A 14,785-nucleotide genomic window follows, 5' to 3' on the forward strand; every position below is an offset into this window, starting at 1 on the left:
TCTTTGTGATTTTTTTTTGCCTGAAAAGGTGGTGGTAAATAGAACAGATTCCTGGTTTTAACTCCGGTATTTTGCTCACATCCCACCGATTCGAACCCCTGTATTTGAAAGCGGTGCTGTGTAATGATGAGTAAGCCCCTTACCCCTGTGTGGCACCAAGCAGCCCTGACAGACACAAAGTCCAATTCTTTCGCATGCCTTCACCCCAAACCTTGGAGTAACATGATCCACTGCCCATTTTCCCCTCACACTTGCCTCACGTGGTCCCTCAGGGTGACTGTATAGAGCACAGGCACTATCTTACTGGAGACCCATGCTCTCCATGATTGGTTTGAGCCTTGCCTCCCCATATTACACGGGACTCTCACAGTCATTAGATGGTGGAAACTTTACCCTGTTCAGTTGGCACTGCGTTTTGACTCAGATACCAGACAGAGATCCAACCCACCTCCTCCCAGAATGTTCACCAGTTCTCATGATATAGACAGGCTTCTAAGAGCTCATGTTCATAGAACCGCTACAGTGCAGTACAATGCGAGTCTGTACTGACCCTTCAAAAAACCATTGTACCCAGACCCACCCACTTCCCTTATCACCATAACCCTGCATTTCCTGTGGCTAACCCACCTAGCCTGTTCATTCCTGAACACTACAGGCAACTTAACATGGCCAATCTATCTAACCTGCACATCTTTGGACTGTGAGTGGTAACCGGAGCACCCAGAGGAAACCCATGCAAACTCGGGGAGAATGTGCAGACTCCACACGGACAGCCCCCTGAGGGTGGGATTGATCCCGGTCCCTGGCAACGTGCTAACCACTGAGCCACTGTGTTGTTGAGGGGTTGGGGGCTGGAGGGGGTGGTGGTGCTGGTTAGCTTACTTTGCAACGCAGAACAATATCAACCTCATGGGTTCAATTCCCACACTGACTGAAGGACTGTCCTTTTCAACCTCACTCACTCACCTGATGTATGGTGACCCTCCAGTTAAACCACCATCAGTGTGTCTCTCTCCATTTCTAATGAAAGAGCAGCCCCATTACCCAGGTAGAACACAGTGACTTTACCTTTTCTTGTTGAGGGATTGATTGTTTTAATGCGTTAGATACTGCCCTTTCACCATGTGGCTAGGGTGAGAGGGATAAAGGGCTGCATTTCCTGATGGTACAGTTGGTCATTTGGTGGATTGGATCCTTCAGAGGTGAGATGGAAGGCCCTGTCGAGTTCTGTGTCAGAACTGATCACCATTCCGGATGCATCCCAAAATAAAAAGATGACCTCTGGTTTTATTTCTCCACAGAAAAACTATCTTTCTGACCTGTCTACTCTTCTAAACCCAGACCATTTTTTGTCAGGATATAGGTGCTGGAATTGCAAACAATTCTGACAGTTGCAAACACTTCCTGCAGAGTTTTAATGACTTAATCATAAACTAAATAAGTAACTGATAATAAATAAACAAAATAAGAAGTAACTCCAATTGTGCTGAGAATTACACCAACAGCCAATTGAAGATTATCAGTTGGGCTCACAGTGTGACTAACCTGTGTGCTGGTAAGAAAAGTATGTTCACAATCAGGACTCTGTCCTTTCCGAGAAAGAACATGTCCTCAAACTGCACTAAAGCTCGGGGACAGTCCTTCCTGGTGTGTTCCTGTTGAATGCTTGATCAATCAGAGTTGACTCAGCTTTGCATTTAAACAAAAGCTTGGAGGAGGTTAACTGCTTCCTGGACAATTCTCGAAGGCAACAATTAGATTCACTTGTCAACCATTCTCCACCCTCTTCTGATGAAGTATAAATTGTTGTTCCCTTTGCAATTTGGTAATTTTGCAATTATGTGCTGATGAGTGCAAGACGAAAGGTTTGACAGCGAGGTTATTTTTCAGAAATACTCACATTCTGTCCTGCCAAGTGACTATTACCTTCTAATAGTCATAGACCATCCTTGCCATTTAGCTTCAAAATCTATCAATGAACTAACAAAGCTCTCAAAATTTAATTAAAAACAGGATTGAACCACTGAACAAAGACTACTTTTCTTTATTAAACCAAACAGTTCAATACCCTCCTAAATGAAATACAATGTGGACAATGCAGAGTGAGACTGCATGTATTTTTGCCCAGGTTTAAGATCACATATGGTTCAGACACAGAGTAACCCCAGTTCACAAATCACCTAAACACAAAGAAACTTTACTGAGTGGGGCTGCTCTCAGCCGGTTCCATTCTTAGCTGTCTACTGGTGGCCAGAGATTCCCCATGAATGACTTCTTTTAAACCATAAGACGTAGGGTCAGAAGTAGGCTACTCAGCCCATTGAGTCTGCTGTACCATTCAATGAGATCAAGGCTGATCTGCTAATCCTCAACTCCACCTTCTTGCCTTTTCCCCGTAACCCTCGATTCCCCTACTGATTAAAAATCCGTCTATCTCAGCCTTGAATACACTTAATGACCCAACCTCAACAGCCCTCTGAGGTAATGAATTCCACAGATTCGCTGTCCTCTGAGACAAAACGTTGCTCCTCATCTCTGTCTCAGTGGACAATCCCTTATTGTGACATTTTGCCCACTGATCCTACAAATAGGGAATGAACCTCGCCACATCTACCTTGTCGAGTCCCCTAAAAATCTTACATATTTCAATGAGGTCATCTCTCATTCTTCTAAACTCCATTGAGAACAGGCCCAACTTACTCAACCTCTCCTCATAGAATCATAAACTTATAGATTCATACAGCATGAAAACAGACCCTTTGGTCCAACTAGTCCGTGCCAACCAAGTTTCCCAAACTAAACTAGTCCCTCTTGTCTGTGTTTGGTTCATATCCCTCTAAACCTTTCCTAATCATTACCTGTCCAGATGTTTTCTAAATGTAACTGCACCTGCATCTACCACTTCCTCTGGCAGTTCATTCCACATATCCACCACCCTCTATGTGAAAACTTTGCTCTTCAGGTCCTTTTTGAATCTTTCTCCTCTCACCTTCAAAATATGCCCCCTAGTTTTAAACACCTCATCCTATGGAAAATACACCAAATTCACCTTATCTATGCTCTTCATATTCCCCTTTCTATGCTAAAATCAACTCCAACACCATGGGCACTTACTTTATTAAGTAGCCTAATGTGTGGTACCTTATCAAATGTCTTTGGGAAGTCCAAATATTTTACATCAACTAGTTACCCTTTATCAATCCTGCATGTTACCTCCTCAAAAGAATTTTAATAACTTCCTGAAGCCAAGCTGACTCTGCTTGACCATATCATGTATTTCTAAATGCTTTGCTCTTCTATCCTTTATAATAGACTCCACCAATTTCCCAATAACAGACGAAAAACTAACTGGCTTATAGTTACCTATTGTCCGTCTCCTTCCTTTTATAAATAAAGGTGATACATTAGCAGTTTTCCAATCCGCTGAGACTTTTCCTGAGTTTAAGGATACCTGGAAGATTACTACCACTACATCTGTTATCTCTGTAGCTACTTCCTTTAATGTCCTGGAATGCATCCCTTCAGATCCAGGGAACTTACCAACCTTTAGCCCTTCTAATAATCATGGACCATCCCTTACCAGTTGTTTCAAAATGTAGCAAGGGACTAGCAATAAAATTGTCAAAATCTGAAAAAAAATTGGATTGAATCATTGAGCAAAATACAACATTTTGTTAAACCAAACAGTTTAATATCCTCTTAAATGAAGCTCAATGTGTGACAGCTATTGTGTTTATTTCTTACCCCTCAATAATTTGGAAATGCTCTTCCCATTCTCACACTGTTACCTCTGGCGTCTCCCAAGCATCTCTCCTATTTCTCATCTATTTGCTGTCCCTTTGTGACTTTGCATGATCAATGTTAAGTTTTACATACACCTAAATGGCATCCAAACTTTATCTCATTACAATTTCTTTCAGCTCCTTATTATCTAATTCATAGAATCCCTACAATGTGAAAGCAGGTATTCAGCCAACCCTCAAAAGAGCATCCCAGCCAGACCCACTCCATCCCTGTGGCCCTGCATTTCCCATGGCTAACCCACATAGCCTGCATATCCCTGGACACTACGGAGCAATTTAATACAGCCAGACCACCTAGCCTGCACATCTTTGGACTGTGGGAGGAAACTGGAGCACCCGGAGGAAACCCAAGCAGACATAGGGAGAACGTGCAAACTTCACACAGACAGTCACCCAAGGGTGGAATCAAACCCAGGTACCTGCTAACCACTGAGCCACCATGCTGCCCTACATTGTTAGACAGTTTATCTGACATGCGCAGAGATTTCCTCTGATTAGATGTTGGGAGGACTGAAGCTATTTTCTTGCTGCAAATACAGCTCCCTAGTTACTGACTCCAGCCCTCACCCTGGCTCCTACCTTAGGCTGAACCAAAACAGAAATTGATGGAAAAGCCCAGCAATTTCATGCAGAGGGTGGTGCGTGTATGGAATGAGCTGCCAGAGGAAGTGGTGGAGGCTGGTACAATTACAACACTTAAAAGCCATCTGGATGGGCACATGAATAGGAAGAATTTGGAGGGATATGGGCCAAATGCTGGCAAATGGGACTAGATTTATGTAGGATATCTGGTTGGCATGGATGAGTTGGACCAAAGGGTCTGTTTCCATGCTGTATATCTCTATGACTCTATGACTGTAAGTCTGGCAGTATCTGTGGAGAGAAATCAGAGTTCTGAGGAAGGTACACTGAACACGAAACATTAACTCTGATTTCTCTCCACAGTTGCTGCCAGACCTGCTGATGTATTCTGGCAATTTCTGTTTTTGTTTCAGATTTCCAGCGTCCACAGTTCTTTCGGTTTTTATTGAGGCTGAACTGAACTGTTTGGTGTCATATTTGACATTTCCACCTTTGCCATCACTGAAACTGCCTCTTTTCCACTTCCATAACTGCCTGCTCCTTCCCCTGCCTCAGCTTATTGGCTGCTGAAGCCTTCATTGATGTCTTCATTACGTTCAGTGTTGTCTATTCTAACCCACTCCCGGCAATTTGAGATCATCCAAGCTGTTATTCCTATCCTGCCAGTGCTCACTGACCCTCATTGTCTCCTGGCCAAACAATGTTTTTATTTTGAGATTCTCATCCTTGTCCCTGAATGCCTCCATTACCTAGCCCCTTGCTATCTCTGTGTCAGACCCACACCCCTCCGACATCCTACTGTTCACCTATCTCACCTTGAGTGACCCAGTTTTTCAATCACTCCATATCACTCCAGTCTTGCCTTCCTTCTGCCTGGACCCTCTGCTCGAGGATTCGAGTCTCTACACCCTTCTGCCTCCTTTTCTATCTTCAAACCCAGCTGCTGGATGAGTGAAGCTATCAGCAGCAAGTGTTTGGAGGAACTGTGATTGGCTTCACAGTATAAGCCTGAGAAAAGCAGCAGTAAGTCTGGAGAATGGGGACTGGGACCCTGTAAGGGAGGCAGAGAGAGTTGCTGGTGGTGGGGTTCTAGCGATGGGAGCTGGGACGCCTACAAAAGAGGGGCTGGGTGAGTATGAATGAGTGACAAGGGTGGTGTGATGAGAAAGTGCATGGGTGCATGAAGGATTCTCCTTCTAACTCCATCCTCCTGCACAAACTCATTCACAAAGCCGGTCGGGAGAGAAAGTGTGAAAGGCCATCCGCTTTCAATCCCCACTTCCATGTGAATTCTACCAAGGTCAACTTGGAGTGCTCACCATCAGACATGAAACCAAAAACATCAGTGTTCAAACCAACCCCTTAGATTGACCCCAGACCCCATTCCCTTTCCTTGATCAGGACTTAGAGGCTAATTATTCTCCCTCTGCTTCTTAACTGAAAAACAAATAAAAGGTTTTATTAGTCAGCTCTACTGCTCAGCATATTTTCGTGTCCATTTTATTAATTACTTAGTTTATTGCTTTGATGTTTGCTTTTCTTCCTAAAAATTTATTCCTGTGGCAATCCTTATCTTTGTGAAATTTATTCACCCAGACACCACGCCAACTCCAAATGAGAGAAAAACAGAAATATACTACCCCAACCCCATGGGAAGAGGTTGGACAAATCTATTGGTCAATGGCCTTGATAACTCTTTATGTAGCTCAGTGTAATATATCCTCTCTTGTGTAATTAGCTAGCTCTGTCTGTTCAATTTGCTTCTACTGTCCCCTATCACACAGAAGTAGCCCATTCAGCCCATCAAATCCACACTAACCCTCCAAAGAGCATCCCAGTTAGACCCACTGTGCACCCCTCCCCCCCCCAACCCCTGTCTCCCCCATGGCCAACCCACCCAATCTACATATCTTTGGACTGTGGGAGGAAACCAGATCACCCAGAACAAACTTCACACAGATAGTCACCCAAGGGTGGGATTGAACCCAGGTCCCTGTGATGCAGCAGTACTAACCATTGAGCCACCAAGCCACCAAGACACTTGTAACTCTATCAATAATTTTGTAACTTTAAAGAGCTCCATCAGGTCACCTTTCAACCTCCTTATTACCAAAGGGAAGTGTTCCAGTTTCTCCAGTCTTCCCTGGCAATTGTACAATTTGCATGAACATTTTTTGTACTTTATTTTACACTTTTGATTCTGTGAAGTATCTATGTCCTTTCCTTTTATAATTTTGGAAACCAGAACTGTGCACAATGCTGCAATTCATCGGTGCAAAGCATTTTGAGGGAAGGTGATTGGAGACAGAATGGCATGGTGAGGTGGGATCCAAGGCGCCACATAAATGCAACTTGACTCCTTTATTGCTGTGATGATTCTGGAACACTGATTCTGTCCAAAGAACACTGTAATATCTGCAGAGATGATCCCACTCACCTGTCATCACCTCACTGAGGGTTTCCAGGAGGGCTGCACCAAAATAAGGCAGGGACAAAAATAAATCGAGGAGAAAGCAATGTTGCTGCAAAAAAGCACCCTCAAAGCTAGTATGGGCGCAGCTGAGAACCACACTAACAGCGTTCAATTACTTCAGGTGGGAGTCCAGTCTGAAAACAGAAACAGAAACCTCTCTGTTTCCTGCCTGTGTAGCAGGTGTGACAGACACAGATGCTGAAGCAACAACATGAAGGAATAACAGTAATGATGGTCACACAACTATCCCGTAGGTGGGCACTGTGAAGAAGATATATCTTATGTTCACCCAGCACCTTTCCATAGCCACTGGGCACCTCACACCTCTCCAAAGGTGTGTATGTGTGGATATGTGTGGATGTGTGTGGTGTGTGTGTGGGTGTGTGTGTGTGTATGTGTGTTGTGTGTGGATGTGTGTGTGGATGTGTGTGGTGTGTGTGGATGTGTGTGTGTGTGTGTGTGTGTGTGTGTGTGTGTGTGTCTGTGCGTGCGTGTGTGTGTGTGGGTGTGGATGTGTGGGTGTATGTGTGTGGATGTGTGTGTGTGTGGATGTGTGTGTGTATGTGTTGTGTGTGTGGATGTGTGTGTGTGTTTGTACGTGTGGATGTGTGTGGAGTGTGTGTGTGTGTGTGTGTGTGTGTGTGTGTGTGTGTGTGTGGCTGGGGCACTGAGTGGGATGGAATCTTTCGCATTCATCTGAGCAGACTGGGCTTTTGAATGTTCCTCTGAAAGACAGCACCCCTCATAGTGCAGCATTTCCTCGGGACTGCGCTGGAGTGCCGGCTTTTCAAACGAGAGCGGCCAGGCTACTTGTGAAGCTGGATTATGTGACTGTTGTCCACCCTGGCCCCCAGATCAGTGATGCCTATAAACCCAGTCCAAGAAGTTACTGCCAGTCCCGTTGTCCATCAGTCGCAGTTATCTTTGGGTCTCTGTGCAGGAGCACAGTTGGATATGGTGGTGTGGTGGCAATTTTGCAAGAAACGTGATCCTGAGGGCTATAGGTTCAAATCCCCACCGCAGTGCTTATTAAATCTGGAATAAAAACAAGTCTATTGAATCAACTGTCATGAAATCCTGTTTGGTTCATTTTAAGGAAGGAAGTCTGCTGGTCTGGCTTACACGTGACCCACAGCAACGTGGTCGACTCTGAAATGGCTGAGCAATTTATCCGGTTATATCAAACCTGCTACAAAGCCTAGAAAAAAGAATGACTCTGGATGGACCACCAAGCATCGGCCTCAGTCTGGAAATTACAGCAACAACCCTAGCCCTGTCAACCCTGCAAAATCCTCCTTATCAATTTCTGGGGGGCCTTTGGCAAAATTGGGAGATCTGCCTGACAGACGTGACAAGCAGCAGCCTCAACAGTACTTATGGAATCATACCTTACAGATGATGTTCTGCATAACACCAGCCAAATCCAACTTGACAAATTACCACCCCTTCAGTCTACTCTCGATCATCAGTAAAGTGATGGAAGTTGCCATCAGCTGTGCTATCAAGCAGCATCTGCTCAGCGACGCCCAGTTTGGGTTCTGCCAGGGCCACTCAGCTCCATACTCCGTTCCAACATCCTTGGTTCAAACATGGACAGAAGAGCTGAATTCCAGAGGTGAGGTGAGCGTGATAGTCCTTGTCATCAAGGCCAAATTCAACTCAATGTGGCAACAAGAAGTCCTAGAAAACCTGGAGTCAATGGGATTCAGGGCAAATTCTCCACTGGTTGGAGTCATATCTCGTTCATAAGAAGATGATTGTGGTTGTTGGAGGTCAATCATCTCAGCTCCAGGACATCTCTGCAGGAGTTCCTCAGGGTAGTGTCCTAGGCCCAACCATCTTCAGTTGCTTCATCAATGACCTTCCCTACATCATAACATCAGGAGTGGGGACATTTGCCGATGGTTGCACAATGTTCAGCACCGTTCATGATTCCTCAGGTACTGAATCAGTCCATGTTCAAATGCAATAACACCTGGACAGTCTTGGGTTGAAAAATAACAAGTAACATTCAAGCGACACAATTGTCAGGCAATGGCGATCCCCAATAAGAGAAAATCTCACCATCACCAGTTCAATGTTATTACCATTGCTGAATCTCCAACAACAATATCCTGAGGGTTACCATTGACCAGAAACTCAACTGAACTTGCCACGTAAATACAATGGCTGCAAGAACAGGTCAGAGTCTAGGAATAGGGCAGAGAGTAATTCACCTCCTGAGTCCCCAAAACCTGTCCGCCATCTAGGATGTACAAGTCAGGAATGTGATGGAATACTCCTCACTTGCCTTGATGGGTGGAACAAACAGCACTCAAGAAGCTTGACACCATTCAGGACAAAACAGCCCACCTGATTGGCACCACATCCACCACCTTCAACATTCACTGACTCTGTCACCAATACACAGTAACAGCAGTATGTACCATCTACGAGGTGCACTGCAGCTAATTTATTACAATCAAGTTGGAAGGACTATACTGTCTGTCTCTTGTCCCACTGTTCCACAGGTTGCAACATAAATTGAATTGTATTATCCAGTTCCCAATTTGGCCAATCATATCCTTTAGCTATGTTAGACTTTAATAAGAAGATCCATCATTCAGTTTTCTTTAATAAAAAGGTTTTAATATATTTGTAATAAAATAAACAAAAGATATCCAATGGAAATGCAAATTGCTTTATACATATAGTTCAAATATAAATATATGAATGTTTACTCCTCTAAATAATCCCACCACAAACCAAGCAAAAGGAAACAGATTTTCTGCAGAGATTCTCTTTGGGAAATAAAACACACTTGGCCAATAAGCCTTTTTTCTTGAAAGCAGAGTTGATAAGGTTTGAGGTGTTCAGATGGTGTAGATGTGGCATGAGTAGATGGGGGTCAGCAGACATAGGCAGCTCCCTCTGGGAATTTTGCAAACGCAACTTCCCTGGGATTGTTCAGGATGCTATTCAAGAGGGAAATCAGGTTTCATACTGGATTCTCAACAAGGATTTTTCCAGAAATAGCACAGTGAAACTGAATCCTTCAGGAAACCCCTCTCCAGCTACTCTAAACAACCTCCAAACCTGCAATACCGTTCAAACAGAACAGCATTAAAACCTAGCCATGAAAACTGTCAGGTGTTTTCCCTGAAGTGAGGCCAAACCACCATGACCAGCAATTATGTGGAACCAGAGATAACAAGGTGTAGAGCTGGATGAACACAGCAGGCCAAGCAGCATCAGAGGAGCAGGGAAGCTGACATTTTGGGCCTAGACCCTTCTTCAGAAAAATAGAACCATGTGCTTTTCAAGAAACATCTTGTTAAGAAAAAAGTTCCAAAGTGTCTTTTCGTTAGACTTTAACAAAAAAAAATTCAAGTATCCCCGACCCTCCAAACTCAAGTCCAAAAAACAATGAAGCCACAATAACAAACTCATTCACTTTGATGGCTCCTTCCAAACCAATGAGCTTTACCATCTAGAAGGACAAGGGCAGCAGATAGAGAGGAATACCACCACTAGCTGCAGATTCCCCTTCAAGACACTCGCCATCCTGACTTGGAGATATATCGCCGTTCCTTTAATATTGCCTGGTCAGAATCATGGAATTTCCTTGCTAACAGCATTGTGTGTGTCCTTCACATGGACTGTGGTACTTCAAGGAAGCGACACACTGCCTTTTCAAGGATAACTCGACATGGGTGATAAATACCAGTGATACCCACATCCCATAATGGTTTAGTTTTTGAATAAAGAGAGACAGAGGGGGTCAGTACAAAACTCAGAACGAACATAGACTACTTGACACTTCCTGTTCACTTGAAGCTGTCCTTCTACAGTCACCATTCTAGTCGTTACAAACCCTTCAACCTGTTGCTGAGTAATTTGATGGCTGACAACTCTCCATCAGCTACATTTAGAGGCTTTCTGTGTTTCTCTCTAGTGAAATACTCTTGTGCTAAATGATTCAACGTCTTACAGTTAGAGCCCTGCTTTCCCCATGCTGCCCTTTTTCTGTGAGATTTCTTCCACAATACTTACACCTTGTTCTCTAGCCTTGGATCTTTCTACTGGCTTTTCTGCAAATATCTCTTTTGTTTTCTGAGTCAGTTATTCTTATTCAGTCTGAAATGTCTCTCTGCATAATACGTGTTGTACAGCATAATGTCTGTTCTCCCATTAATGGGCCCCAGCTAATTGACAACTTTCGAACTTCTGCAAATACCAATAGCTTTCTTGATTGTAAGTTTCTCCTCTATCAGCAGATGTGCTTTCACAGCAGAATCTAACCTCTCACAAGATAACTGTTCTGTTGTGCAAAATCACAAGATTCAGCTGGATACATCAGTGTAGTCACATAGTAATTAATGTCACCTTCTCCCCTTGTGCTCTGGTTTTGAACGAATACCATTCGTGATTAACATTGGAATGAGGTTCAAAGTATGTCATTGAAGCCCTCAAAATCTCAATGGTCTGCCTTTTCTGCTCCTCAGTGAGATTTAGTCTGTAATACACTTTGTGGTACTCTTTCCCCAACACTGACAGATGGGTGCAACTTTTAGGTTTTCTGATTAATCCTGTGGCTATTTCGTAGTTTTGATGCAAAGAGTGGAGGAAAAAGATCCAATTTTGTCTCATGTTTACTTACACTTCCACTTCCATAGCAGCAGGAAGTGGCAAAATGTACAACGTTCTGAATCACCAGTAATTCAAACCTTTGTTTGGTTTTACTTCTTTCTTTCAATGGCCTAATGGTATTATTGCTAGAAAATTAATCTAGAGACTCGGATAGTGTTCTGGGGATTTGGGTTTGTTCCGACCACAGATGGTGGAATTTGAATGCAATGAAAAAATCTAGAATTAAGAGTCTAATGATGGCTATGAATCCATTGCTGATTGTCAGAAAAAAACCCATCTGGTTCACTAATGTCCTTTAGGGAGGGGAAATGCCATCCCTTACCTGGTCTGGCCTATACGTGACTCCAGACCCAAGGCAATGTTATTGACTCTTAACTGCCCTCTGAGCAATTAGGGATGCACAAAAAGTGCTGGCCAAGCCAATGAAGCCCTCATCCCTTGAATGAGTAATAAAAATAATCTACTACCTGCTGGGCACTGCCTGACACCCAGTCCTGGTAGGCTTGTAAGCTGGCACCTCCTCCTTGTCTAGCCCCTATGAACTGCTGCCCCATTGCCCTTCCCCTGTAAAATCCCATTAATGCCAACACATCAGAAAAATCTAGCAATGCCTCTTCGACTTTATCTCTCCTGCTGCTGGCCAGTCCTGCAGTGACAGCTAAACTCCAGCAAACTGTCCGTTAGGACTTGCGTTTTTTTTAAAGTCACATCTGCTTTTCTGGCAAAGTGGTAAAAATCAAACTCACAATTTTTAAAATAGCACTTGTGGTTTCAGGGGTGAGGGGTGGGGGAGGAGGGTGGGGGGGGGGGGGTGGGTGGGTGTGGGGGATGGGCAGGCGTAGAGCTGTGGTTTGTCTCAGGGTTCAGTGAGTTTTAGACCTGACTCCTTTCACACCCAATATCGCTAAGACATGTCACAACGGAGAGATTAACAATTACGTCTCTCTCTGTAAAAGAATTAAAATGTTGAAATAACAGATTTTTAATGCTCATTGCTCAGAAAGCTTCTTTTAACCTCTTTCCTCAGAACCAGTGTGATCATTACAGCCCATGATTCAAATCAAAAGAGGAAGTTTCAAAACACTGACCGTGTCAGGAAAGAGCCTGTATCCTACTCAAAGAGTGCCTCAGTTTCCTGTATCTGACAGGGCCAATATTCATCTGCCCCACTGACCCCACACCAAGCAGCCCTCAGTAGCAATGTCATCAGTGACTGTTGCTTCTGGAAATGTTGTGACAGAAGGAGAAGAGGAATGTGCGGTTTCGGTGGGTTTGAGTCAGCGTGGAGGCTGGTCATTTGCGAAAGTATGAACCCTTATTGGATTTCCCTCGGATTTTAACCAGGATCCCTTTATATACTCAACGCAGGAATGTACAAGTGCACAATTCACTGGTGGCTTTCTTGGGCCTGGTTAGGCCTGAGGCCAAATCAACCAAACTAGGGGGATAATTTTAGTCAAACCTGGTCAGCCAGAAACCGATGGAGCTGGATTGACTGCCTGTTTTGAACTACCCACCACTCAGATCTTACTGTTGTGGCCAGCAACAGAAATGGCTACACCGCAATGGTTAAGAACTGCCATGGCATGCTGGGAAATTTGGTCAAGCTAGTTTATACTCTGACGTCAGTTAAATCTGCAGCCGGGACATGTCGTGGCTGACCTGTAAATGGATGAGGCAACGGCCCAGTGGTATTATCGCTGGACTGTTAATACAGAGACCCAGGTCATGTTCTGTGCGGCCTGGGTTCAAATCCTGTCACAGCAGATAATGGAATTCAATAAAAAAAATCTGAAATTAAGAGTCTAGTGATTACCATGAAGCCATTGCCAATTTTCGGGAAAAACCCACCTGGTTCACTAATGTCCTTTAGAGAGGCCAAACTGCCATCCTCACCTGGTCTGACCAGAATGTGACTCAAGGCCCACAGCAATGTGATTAACTCTTATCTGACCTCTGAGCAATTAGGGATGGGTAAAAAGCTGTGACCTGCAGTTTCCTGTGGTGACCAAATAAGGGAGGTTTTATGGTGGCCTGTGAGACAGACTGGCACTGCATTACCTTATCGGGCGCATGGAATGTGCCTGTTTACTACATAGTATAATAATTTGGGAATTGCTTAGTAGTAAACTCCATTGCCTGAGATCAAACGTTGTGATCAGGTTTAGCCAATTCATTGGCTGAGTGCCAGAGAAGTTTCTGAGAAGGAGCGCATTTTGAGATAAAAGTTAGCAGAGCAAGGGATTTTGCAGGAGGGAGCCTTCAAGACAAACATTTGAGAAGTACTTGCCCTGAAGTTATCCTCAGGGAAGACAAAGAACCATGGCGCAAGATCTGCACCGAGAGCAAAGTTGGCCATTTCATTCGGATCGGGGTAGTATTTGTTTCAAGCCAAACTTACAGTTAAAGATAAAATTAAATGTGGTTCAAGTTAAAGTAAGGCAAAGTGAACTTAAATGAAGGGACTTAAAATTGAAGTTAATTCAGATGAAGCGAGAAGTTAATGTTGCCACAAATGTATATTTTATATTGAGTGCTTAAAGAGTTAAATAAAGATGGGTTTGTTTAAGTAAAGTCTGAGTCAACTCCCTGTCTTTTGCCTGTCACACAAATGAAGAACACCTAGGGAGAAGATTGACTGCTCCTTTCGGGTAACACTGTCTATTGACTTCAATGGGCTTCTTCATGCAGTTCATAGTTACTTTCCTTCATGAACTTCCTTGACCAGAATTGAATGAGACCAAATCCTAGACTGCCAACACAGAACCTATTGGGCCACTTAGTTCGATTACCCTTCATCTTCCAACATTCCAAAGACAGACTACATTGTCCTCTTGTCCAACATTGGTGGTCCTCCAACTCTTCTCCTTTGTAGTTGGTGTGATATCCACCGGTGCCCAGACTGAGTTATCTTATGTGATCACATATTTCTCAGCTCATTATCTAGGCAGGCAAGATGCTGCACAAAGTTACTCACTGAATTCGTGGTGAGCAAGTCAGAGGCTCTTGCAAGTGGCTGGGGCTTCCATGGCCACAGGCTCTTGTGCCATATTTAAAGGCCACCTGGACACCACTTCACTCACTGCAAGCCAGGAGCATTTCCTCAGCTTTAGCTGGTCACCCACTACAACTGAAGAGAAAGGTCCAGAAAAGGCACATTTGGCTCCTGGGTTGACCGGAAATGCCCTCCAGATGTCAGGTGAAAGAGAGGAGATCTCTCCTCTTCCCAGCTGACCACATGTACAGGTTGTCACAGCTGACCTGCCAGCCTCGAGGAGAGAGCTGCAAGGGTCATCGC

Source organism: Rhincodon typus, chromosome 13 (assembly GCF_021869965.1).
Source record: "Rhincodon typus isolate 14 chromosome 13, sRhiTyp1.1, whole genome shotgun sequence".
Classification (NCBI taxonomy): Eukaryota; Metazoa; Chordata; class Chondrichthyes; order Orectolobiformes; family Rhincodontidae; genus Rhincodon; species Rhincodon typus.